The sequence below is a fragment of the Siniperca chuatsi genome, linkage group LG6 (genome assembly GCF_020085105.1).
Source record: "Siniperca chuatsi isolate FFG_IHB_CAS linkage group LG6, ASM2008510v1, whole genome shotgun sequence".
In the NCBI taxonomy this organism is placed as follows: Eukaryota; Metazoa; Chordata; class Actinopteri; order Centrarchiformes; family Sinipercidae; genus Siniperca; species Siniperca chuatsi.
The window spans coordinates 28378816-28390817 of NC_058047.1; positions in this window are offsets into that span (position 1 = coordinate 28378816).

Genomic DNA, 12002 nt, shown 5'->3' on the forward strand with positions numbered 1-12002 from the left:
ACAAGCGACACTCACAGATGTCTCAGTCACAGCAATTGAATAAAAATAGCCTTGAAATAGCCTCTAACCATGCATTAAGTTCCCCACAGTGGGTGATACTAAGTGGTTATTTTTATGAGCATTTTGACATCCTGACTTTCAATTTAATGCTTTGACAGTTTAAGTAAGTGGGGGAATGCTTTTTCCATTACAATTTGAATACATATTTGTAAGTTATATCTGTAACATGGGCATTAGTGGAGCTTGACATCAGGTAATGAACAAATGTATTAGGAAAAGATGCTTTACAAAATACTCCCTATGGCTTGGTCACATATGCACCCGAGTGCAAGAAAGTTTGTTTCAGAACACATTCACATATTTAAAACCACGGACAGCTCAAAACTGTATTTTGTTTGATAAAATTGGACATTTTTGTTTGTTTTGTTTTTAATATGGATTGTTAAAGTTCACACAACCCAGTCAGGCCAACACTAGTGCTCATAAACACAACACTGGCTGCATGTCCGTTGAGTTTGTCATCTTTCCAAGATAGAGTTTGGTCAAAACAAATCTTATTATTCCTGAAACTAGTTTCTAGACTCACATGCACTCTTTGACTGATTGATTGACCAGACACCCTGTTCTATCCAGGATATATTCCTGTACTTTGAGATAGATAGATAGATAGATAGATAGATAGATAGATAGATAGATAGATAGATAGATAGATAGATAGATAGATAGATAGATAGATAGATAGATAGATAGATAGATAGATAGATACTTTATTTATCAACAGGGTGGATATATCTTGATTTCAGGTGTGCAGGATGGCAAGATATTACAGAAAGGTTTGATCCAGAAGGTGCTATTGTGACACGGTGCGATCGTCCCCATAAAAATAAAGGTGGGGTATGCGATTCTGGAGAAATCCAATGCCATGACAAATACCATGATATAGCGCGAACAACAACACAGCAAGTAATATAACTAACATTAGCTAGGTTGTGGGTTAGTTTAGCTAGGTTATGGGTAAGCAAACTGTCACTACAGTTGCTGCTGCGAAGCTAACAGCCAGAGAGGACGAGATGGTTTCCCAGAGCCAGCACAGCAGCTCCAGACAGCGATACTCACAACTCTCCTGCTACTGTAGCTAACATCACAACAGCAGCATATCTTGGCAAACTAGAGAGTAAGCTGAATCTCTGTGGGCAAGTCATTTAAGGTTACCTGACACACAAATCATGGCTGGAATGGTGTTGTGTGGCACGGTCCGAGCCACTTTCTTTGTTTCACACTTACAGAGCCAGGGCTGTGTACAAACACCAGAGGAGATATTCGCTGAATTTGACAAAAAGATGGTTATTGGATTCGAATCACATAGCCCAACTTTAAGAGCATAAATGCTGATAGCAGGCTTAACTTTTTTTTTTTTTATCAGCTGTCATCAGTTGATGTTAATTTCATGACTTATGTGACCTTAGCCAAACTACAAAATTCAACTATTTGCTGTTATAAACGTGCATCACAAAGTGGTGTCTGCTACTGGAGTTTGCTATTACATTAACAGAATAGTGAGTCTGTCGGTCGATAGTGTTAGCTAACTGCACGTCCTTTTCCAGCCCCATATGGTCTAGCTAGGTAGCAGTATGTTATGGTTTTGGGTTTGTGTTTAGTCATTTCCTGTTTTATTTTGTAATACTCACCTCTCCTCTTGTGTCTTGTAGTTTTACTTCCTGTCTTTGTGTGGGTTTCCCTCCACTTTTCATTATCTGCCTTGCCCTTATTAGTTTCACCTGTGCCTTGTTATCTCCCCTCACCTAAGTGCTTTTAGTCCATGTGTCTTCCCTCTGTCAGTTGTCAGATTGTTTGCGTTTGTTCCTCAGTCCTGCATCTGTTCCTCACGTTCCTGCTTACCCCTTTGCTCCTTGGATTCTTTGTGGATTTTTCTTTGTTGGACTACTTTTGTTGAACCTATTCTTTGTTGGATGTTTTACCTGGACTTCTCAGTTCCTTTAATTGTTTTGTGTTCCTCCTCAGTAAGTAATAAAAGTCATCTTTTGTTTATGTAACCAGTCCCGGCGTGTCTCCTCTGCTTTTGGGTCCACCTCCTGAATTAAACATAACACAGTTGAGTAAGTCGAGTCCGAACAGCTAATGCTAGCAGATCGTAGCAAAAGTCAAAATCCTTCAAATATACTTATATAGCACATCAATATTTCAAGCTCAACACATTAATCTGGATCTCTGGAGCACTTACAGCTGAGCAGCAGCTTGTCCTGTCAGTCTGTGAAAACAGCTTCTAACATTAGCTAAGCAGCCATAAGGCTGTGAGCAAGACCTTTATCATTCTGATATCATGAGCTTTAATTGCTACAAGTGACTTAGCAGCAGTCACTACAGTCATAATAATTACTACATAGCAGTCATCACTAAATATCATGCTGAATTTAATGACTTTTGAATAATAATTGAATCATTTTTAGTATGCTATCCCCACTATTATCACAAATGTAAACACCAGTAAATTGTTTCAGTTTTCTAGATACAGAACTTTGAAGTTCCAATTAAAATATAAGTAAAATATGTGTCAGTGGTACAGCCCTGGTGAAAGAAACAGTTGTACTTTCTTGAAGACCCTGATCTTTATATATTTTAATCAAATAATTCTAATATCTTAAGTGTAATCCACAGTAACAATATGTATAAGTTTAATATATCTACTTTCAATTCTTATATCATTTTAATTTTATTTTGTGGGTCTCAATATGTGTAGAGTTTTCACATTATTTATTGTCCCCCTTGAATGAAGCACTGAATGACCCCCTGGAAAAGTACTAAGGGACCCACGTGAACTGCTCCCAAACAATTCTGGCACAAATACACTTTTATTAAGCTATTTAACTTTGTCTTTCTTCTAACTCTGTATTTTTTAATTTCCTCAAACCTGTCAAAAGAGTGGAATAGGGTCACTGTCCACTGATGTCAATTTTACTTGAAATCAAGTTTGACCAATAATGAAATTTGACCTGCGCATTATTGGGGAAGATTATCTTATTTTTCGGTAATATATGTGCACGAGGAATAAAGATAACATAGAGCCTGTGGATCTGCGAAAGTCTTCAGCTACTTCATGTACAGATCTGAGAATTTTGACCAGGATTTAGACAACCTTAAATCCTAAAACAACAGCAGCACTTGAGGTGCAGCACACTGTCACAACTCTATGTCCCTGCGCTCATCCTTATTATCAAAGAAATTATTACATTTCCTAACAAGGTCATGTTGTTATAAGTTGGTCATGTGTTTGTTGTTCAAGCACTGATGTCTTTCCTTTTTTTTTTCTACTCATATGTTTCCATGGCTAGTGCCTGTAGAATCTGCATGCTAAAACTGTGTGAAAGTGTCCTCACTTCTGTAGTACAGAAGTTGGTGAAGTAATTAAATCGAACAACAATGACTCTTGCATCTGTACTGCGTGCATTTTGCATTTTTTATTGAAACCTTTAGAATCTGCATGCTAAGACAGTGTGCAGTCTCCTTACTTCTGTGGTACAATAACATTGCAACAGCAAATAACTTTTTCAGAAGCTGCCAGAATTACAAACTCAAAACATGCTTACAAACCTGAATGACAAAGGATGTCATTCTCCATATAGCCTTGGAGCATGCTTACCTGCCTTTACTATGCATGCATTATGGAATCTCAGCTCAATTAAGCTTTCACCTCAATTATTGCGCTGTTTCATCATCGGTTAAGAAAATGTAGGTTCAATTTCCCACCAGACTTAACTAACGGGGAGTGACCTTGCCTGACACAGTGTTAAATGGACCAGCAATAATGTTTTTTGTGGGTATAAGAGGAAAGGCTGGCTGTTAAAAGTCAACCATTTTCCCATTTCTCTATGTCATTGATGCCTGACAGGCTGTAATTTTCATTCTCTCACTCCAGCGGAGCCTACTGAGCTGGAGATTATGGAGATGATGGTTTGGATTTTTAAGCACCCTCTTCATCCCATTTTAAATCTCTATAATGTCTGAGCATAAATAAAAACAGATGCCTTTTATAAAACAACTGGGCAGTGAAGCTGAATAACATTGTGCTTCAGTGAGCTCACAGTATTACTGTCGTCGTTGAGTGAATACTTCCTCTAGTCAATGTCAATCTACATGTCAATAGAAAGCCTGTTCAACTAATGGCTCTAGGAGAGCATGGATTGAAAATCTTGGGTAGAACATTAATTTTGTCATTTCCCTGTCAGTGTCAATTTCGCTATTCACTCTGTCAATAATACTAGCACAACTGCTGGCAATAAGGAACAGAGCTTTAAGTAAAGCTCCAATATCAGTTAATCAGTAGTAGTGACTCAGATTAGTTTAATTTGCTGGAGACGGGGGAGTGTTAGTGACAGTGACCTGCTCCTCTTGAGTGGCAGAAGGACGAGGGTCAAACTGAGAGCATGTTGGTGGTCACCCCTGCATAAAATGAAGCAGAGGGTTTGAATCATCTCCTTGTCTCTTTGGATGAGGATCTCTCCAACTGACAAAGTCTTGGCTTTCAGTGGCCTCCTCAAGGCAAGGTCAGATCATTACTGCCTTCTGTTACTGGAAGAACAGTCTTTCAGCTCCCAGGCCCTGGACTGGAAGGCTATCATTTTTATTGCAAGCTAATATGTAACTCTAACTGTTCTCATGCCAACACAAAGGCCTAGAATACACTGTATGTATTGTAAATGCGGACGAGATCAGGTAGTCAGCATAATGATTGCAGCATGCACTTTGAAAACTATTGGGAGATATTAAGAGATTATTATTTGGCTTAACCATGGCAATGCATTACACCCCTCATGTCCACTGAATGCAGCAGCTTTCTGTTCCAGTTGTAACAAGCTTCATCTTTGCTCATGTTCAAATGTCTACTTGAAGAGTTTCAGAAGTTGTTTTGCAGACATCTTTTGTTGTACAGCATACTGAATACGCCACAGAAGCTCATTTATGATCAATAAGGTAACACATACTTTGTGGCTGTACTTTATCTGTTTTAATTACTAAAAGCAGCATGCCATCTCCATTTTGTATCTGTATATCCTGCTTGGCCCCTCAAAATAAATAAAATTGTAATATTTGTTGTAGGGCTGTGCGAGTATCAATTAATGTGCAATATCGTCAAACATGAGTTTTCAGTGTTTCCGCTGGTCGCAGCTGAGGGGTAGTGACGTTACTTTAGTCAGCCATAAAGTGTGTAGACAAGCTCGGGCCACAGCACAATAGTTAATGAAAGGCTGCGTGTTGTGTTTGCTAGCACAGAAATTAAATAAAAACTATTTTTCGAAAATAAATCACAAGAGAAAACATGATCAATCATCTGATCGCTCTGATTAATGTTACTCTACCCACGGCTTCCAGCTCCGCAGCTCCAAAACATATTTGGGAGACCTTCAATTTTAGGCTATTGTAATTGACTTTAGCATGACTCATAGCTGCTAACTACCTAGCTGTTCACAGTCTGGACCGACTCGGCTGTGAAGAGTACAAGAAGACACCGTAGTAATGTTACATAAACGGGGACTTTTTATTTATTTTCTGTGGCAGCAAACACAACACACAGCCTTTCAGTAACCACACTGCAACCTGATCTCATCTACACACTCCACGGCTAAGACTCACTTTCACAACAAACAGGACTCCGTTAAACATACACACACACAGGTTACCCACAAGGCCGCCTTCCTTAAAAGGGAAGGCTCGGCCATTAACTGCATAAAACATGGACGTAGTGTCTGTGACATCACCCATAGTTTTCTGAAGAGCCGTTAGCTCAAAGTGGGCGGCGCTGGTCGTCGCTATCTTGGCAGTCCTTCACTTGGCCCAACTCCCAGATAACCAAAAATGGGTAAAGAGGTGGGGCGTGGGTGGAGCTGAGGTGCCTGGTTTTTGAAACACACCCACCTAGCTCGAAGTTACCAAGTTAGCTAGGCTAAGCTATATGCTACTGTGTTGCTAGTTGGCTAACCCTGTGGTATGCGGTTGGTGGTCTATGGATGGTACCTAGTCGTCATCCCAGTTTACTCTTGAGGTAAGTTAACCTGAAACTATACAACAAAACTTGAAATAATGATTTATCTGTTATTGAGATTATACTACACAAGACTGAAAATGCCTCAACGTTTTTTTTAACCCTGGCATGAAGATCATGTTTTTGTCTGGGACCCGAAGGTGCCAGTGGAAGGCTGGTGCCAATCCGGTGTCAGCAGTGTTATAGCTACATTTGTTCATAGCTTAAATGGTGTTTTGATAGTCTAGCTCCCTCTCCTCTCTCCTTTCTCGCTTCGTAGTCCTTCCCTCCAGTCCCCATCAGGCACAGATGCAGCCACTTATTTTAATCAGTGTCTGCAGCAGCTGCCCTCCCTGACCACAGTTATAGTACCTAGCCTAGTCTAGAATTAACGTTACATTAACGTTACATTGCCCATATGGTAAGTTTAACGTTAACATTGCATAATGTTAGCTAACTAACGAGGTGGACCTTTTATTTTCCACCCTCACACGGACGCCATTTGTTCAAAAGTAATATCACCCTAAATTCTAACACTTCTCTATTATGTTTTGACTTTGGTGCATGCCTGTTTAATAACCGTGGCTAACATTCACTCCTGTTAAGTTGGCATTGTTAGCACAGCTGGGCGTTTTGCTTGAAGACTAACCCAAGGCTAATTCATTAGCTGGCTAATTAGCTAACAAGCCATGTATGGTGAGTGCAGACACCTGATAATTATTGCTAACATAAATAAAATACTAGAATGTCACAAACTCAAAAACTGGACCACAGACTTCTTGGACGGTCTGTTGTTACAATTAACCGCACAGCAAGCCATGCATCTGCAGCTTAAATCAACACGTTCAAAATTCTTATGGGTGAATTCCTGCAACTATGGCACCATGTCTTGTTTTCCACTGTAACAGCAAGGCATTGTAAACTGGATACCACTCTGATTCACACCTCTGACAGGCCTCTTCTCCATGCCAACGGTGGCTAAGGCTCATGGGTATCGTAATATTTAGACTCCTCCACCATGCCAAAATGATGGGCAAAACATGATTTCTCAGAAACAAAGTTGAAATAATTAAAACTATAATATAAACCTATAGGGTCGTTACATTATCCGGGAGAGTCCCGTGTTTCTGTGTTGAGGAACATTAAGGATACACTTCTGGAACCAGCAACCCCTCTCACTTTGCACCCGGTTGTGGAATTGAAATATCATGAACAGAGAGAATCCAGACAGTGGAATAAACTCACCCTTATATACTGTATTTTCAAAAAAAAAAATCTAACTTAAATAAGACGACCACCAGCTAACTTAAATAGTCAAGTTAAATCATTTAGAACAAAAACAAAGGTGCAGGAGTTCCCCCCGGACAAACAATGTGGATCAGTGAGTGGTAGGTTTTTATTTTATTGGACTTTTATTTCATAATGCCACATTTATTTATTTCATGGGCCTCCTATTTCATAATGCCACATTTATTTGTTTCATGGGACTATTTCATAATGCCACATTTATTTATTTCATGGGACTGTTTCATAATGCCACATTTCCATTTGTTATATTCAAATGAAGGGGGCGTGGTTATCTCACAGAGCAGCAAGACCAGACACGACCTCAGAGAAGACAGAGGAGAGTTTGCAGTTTGACAACATGACAGGGAATACAGTAACGTTACCAAGGTGTTTTACTTGCCAAGTTTGGCTCCTGCTACCCTGCTTTACCTCAACTCTCAATGATTTATGGAGGTTTCTGATCTACAGATAGCTTTACTTGTTGCTAAAGTAACCACTGAATTCCGTTAATGTTAGCTGCCGTTAGCTAGTTAGCCGTGACGCTAACTGTCCTCGTAGCTGACTCTGCCTGGACTGGGAGCTCAGAGCACCGGGGGAGTGTTAGTGTTTACGCCCCTAGCACAGGAGCTTTGGACCTCCAGAAGGAGGAGGTTTTCAATCCCGGGGTGGTGGGGACGACATAACTGAGCTCAGCATCACAGCATCACTGAGCTAACTTAACGTTAGCTAGCAGCAGCTACTATTAGCACCAGTTAGCAGTTAACGTTACTCTAGCAACAAGTAAAGCTGTCTGTCCATCAGGAAACTCCATAAATCAACAAGAACCATATTGACTCTTTTATTTATTTATTTCATAGCCATATTTATTAATTTCATAGGCATATTTATGTATTTATTTAATATTGACTAAAATGGCATTCCATAGCAATTCAGTTAAATTTTTTTCAATTTTATTTATATAGCGCCAACCATTATTTCAATGGATTGAACTCCAATTAGAAACGCTTTTTTTTTTTTTAATCTAAACATGTCATCTGTAGCAATATTTCACTGTTAATGTAATGGTCACACACAATAACTCATGGTTCGCTGCTGCCAGGTCAAGAGATAAACAGTGCCTCTGCTATAAACATTCAGGGGAAACATTCAACGTATCGGTCTATGGTCGTATGGTGGTTTATGTTGATAGTTGTTGTTTTTGTGCTGGTTTATAGTTTTAACCATTAGTGAGGTGGCTGTTACATTTCATGAGACCAGCTGTATTTTACTGGTATAACAGTAGTTCTTGAGAGCAGCTTCTTCTTGCTCATGTTATTATACTGTTTGCTGCTGTAATGATAGCCAACTTTGCTGGATAAACTTTGTAGTAACACCAATAGATTACAGACTAAGTTTCTCTCTGTCTCCTTCCTTTTACTGAGCCAGACATGCTCTGCCCACCATAAACAGCCACGTACCCTCTGCTGTCACTAATTCCCCCTTGTGGACTGATCATAGTGCTGCTATTTGGAGCTCGGATCCCTCTAGCGCTTTTAAAATTCCTGTGGTAATTTCACATAGGTCTTTAATACGAAACAGACACAGCCAACACAGCAATAATAATAATTTAATTAAGATTTGGACCAGAACCCTCAACTTCAGTTCTAACCCAGCACAGACTTTTTAAGATGGCTCTTCTCAATGTAAGATCCCTCTCTAACAAAACATTTATTTTAAATGATTTTATCTCGTCTACTGATTTAGATTTCATGTTTTTAACAGAATCTTAGTTACGTCCTGGTGATCAGTCAGCTGGCTGAATTGTCCAGATTATGACTGCTTTAGCCGCCCTAGGTATTGTGGTCGTGGTGGTGGCCTTGTTACTGTCTATAGGAAGCATTTTAAGTGTGACCTCATAGCTTGCAATGATCTTTCCTCCTTTGAAGTGCTCATGTTTAAACTTGGTGGCCCCCTCCCGGTCATATTTGCTATTATTTATCGCCCCCCTAAACCAGCTGGCTCCTTCTTGTTGGAACTCCCTGAGTTTTTATCCAGTCTTGTTTTAAATTATGATTGAATTGTTCTTTGTGGTGATTTTCATATTCATGTTGATGACTCTTCCAATGCCCTTGCTGCTGATTTTTTAAATGTCACTAACTCTTTTAACTTTCAACAACATGTGTCTGGCCAAACTCATTCCCATGGCCACACTTTAGACCTAATCTTTAGTCTGGGTCTGAGAATACCATCTGTGGAAACCATGTTTGCATCTGATCAACGATGCATTGTTTTTAACTGTGAATTACAGGCTGCTAGTACTGAATGTACATGTACACTGTTCAGTTCTCCTGGCAGTGTGTTTCCCGATTCCTCCAACACCAACGATTTGGTTTATTCTTTTAACTACCTGTGTTCTTCAACCTTAGATCTAATAGCTCCTCTGAAAAATATATCAAACTAGAAAACAGCCATGGCTAAATGACAGTATTCAAAGCTGTAAAAGGAAATGCAGAAGAGCAGATGGAAGAAATCAGGTCTCCAGGTCCACTTTGTGGCTATGAAAGAGTTATTACTCCTTTATAATAGGATGGTGAAGGATGCAAGAACATGCCATTTCTCTGCACTTATTTTTGCCCATCAGCACAACCCCAGATTTCTTTTTAAGACTGTGGATCAGTTAGTTAACCCAGCCTCTCCTTGTGCCTCTGCTGATTGTGATTCTGATTGTGAAAAGTTTCTTTTGCACTTTGCTGGAAAGGTGGAGTTAATAAGATCTGGTATAACCTCCAACCCTGCTTTTTTAGATGTGGATCACCCGCTCAGGGATTCTTTGAGCAATTATTCTGCTGTTACGCTGCCTGAACTCACATCATGTCTCTTATGAGAGTATCCTCCAGCCCTCTGGACAAAATCCCAACTAGGTTTTTATTGGAAGTTATGGATTGTATTGTGCCCCTTTTACAAATCATTTTTAACAGCTTGCTGTCTACTGGCTGCATCCCAGACTACTTTAAAAGTGCTTGTGTCCAGCCAGTCCTAAAAAAACCTGGGCTTGATCCCACCCTCCTGGATAACTATTGTCCGATCTCCAAACGGCCTTTTATTTCCAACGTTCTCGAAAAAATGTTTCTAAGCAGCTTCTTGATTCTGTGGAAAACAGTAATACCTTTGAAAAGTTCCAATCTGGCTTTCGTCAGCACCACAGCACTGAAACAGCACTTCTCAAAGTCACTAATGACCTTTTAATGAATGCCGACGCAGGTATGTGCTTAATTCTTGTGCTGCTGGACTTAAGTGCTGCCTTTGACACAATTGATCATGGCATTCTTCTAGATAGATTGAGGCACTGGGTGGGCATATCTGGCACTGCACTAGACAGGTTCTCATCATATTTGTCCAATAGGAAGTTCTGTGTCGCCGTTAATAACTTCATGTCCTTTTCCCATATCAACTATGGTGTACCTCAAGGTTCAATTCTGGGACCAATACTGTTCTCCTTATACATGCTCCCCTTCGGTGATGTCATTCGTAAACATGGGATTTATTTTCATTGTTGTACAGATGACACACAGTTGTACCTCCCTGTCAAGCCCACTGACCTCAGTATGCTGAGTTCTCTGCAGGACTGCCTGTCTGACATTAAAAAAAAAAAAAAAAAAAACTGGATGTCAATAAATTTTCTTCAGCTCAACTCAAATAAAACTGAAATCCCTGTTATTGGGCCCTAACATATCAGTAAACAAATGCTCCCATCTACTGGTTACCTGTCACAACATATCAAGCCTGTTGCAAGAAATCTTGGTGTCAAATTTGATAGCAAGTTATGTTTTGAGCAACATATCACTAAGCTTGTCCAATCATGTTTTTATCACCTCAGAAATATTGCAAAAATACAATCTATTTTAAATGTTAGTGATGCAGAAACTGTTGTACATGATTTTATCTCATCATGCCTTGATTATTGTAACAGCCTGTTCACTTGTCTTAATCAAAAACTTTGAAACGACTGACTGTACAGAACTAAGAGCTTTTGCCATCAGGGGCCAGAAGCTCTGGAACAACTTGCCCGAAGAAATTAGGTTGTCTGAGTCAGTGTCTCCATTTAAGTCTCTTCTCAAGATGCATTTTTATTGGAAAGCATATCCTGACTTTACCTGAGCTTTTTTGTTGTTTTTTTTAAATGTATTTCATCATTCACTGTGGTATTTTATTTCTCTCTCTGGGAAGCACTTTGTACTTTTCGATAAGTGCTCTATATATAAAGTTATATTTATTATTATTATTATAATAAAACAAGACAGCTGTCAGTTTGTTAGAGCAGTTCCACTGAAATGTTTATTACACATAATGTGTTATCTCAGTTTAAACTGTAAAAATCGGTATGAGGCTTTAGACACGTAGGATCAATGAATAATTATCTCTGTCACTCATGATGTGATTGGTCGCACTGATGGAACATCATTCCTATAATATTGGAGATTATATGTTAATATTTCTGAGTGAGCAGGATCATGGTGCAGCTGCAGAATGTAGTTTGAAAGTGAGTTTTTTAAACAGGCTGCGTATAGTTTGAACGTGTTTTAACAGCTTTTAAGTGACTGCGTTTAAATGTACTACATTTGTTGAAGTAGCTGAAATAAAGCCACTGAATGCTGTTGAGCCATCAAATCAACCAACACATTATTACTGGATCAGATTG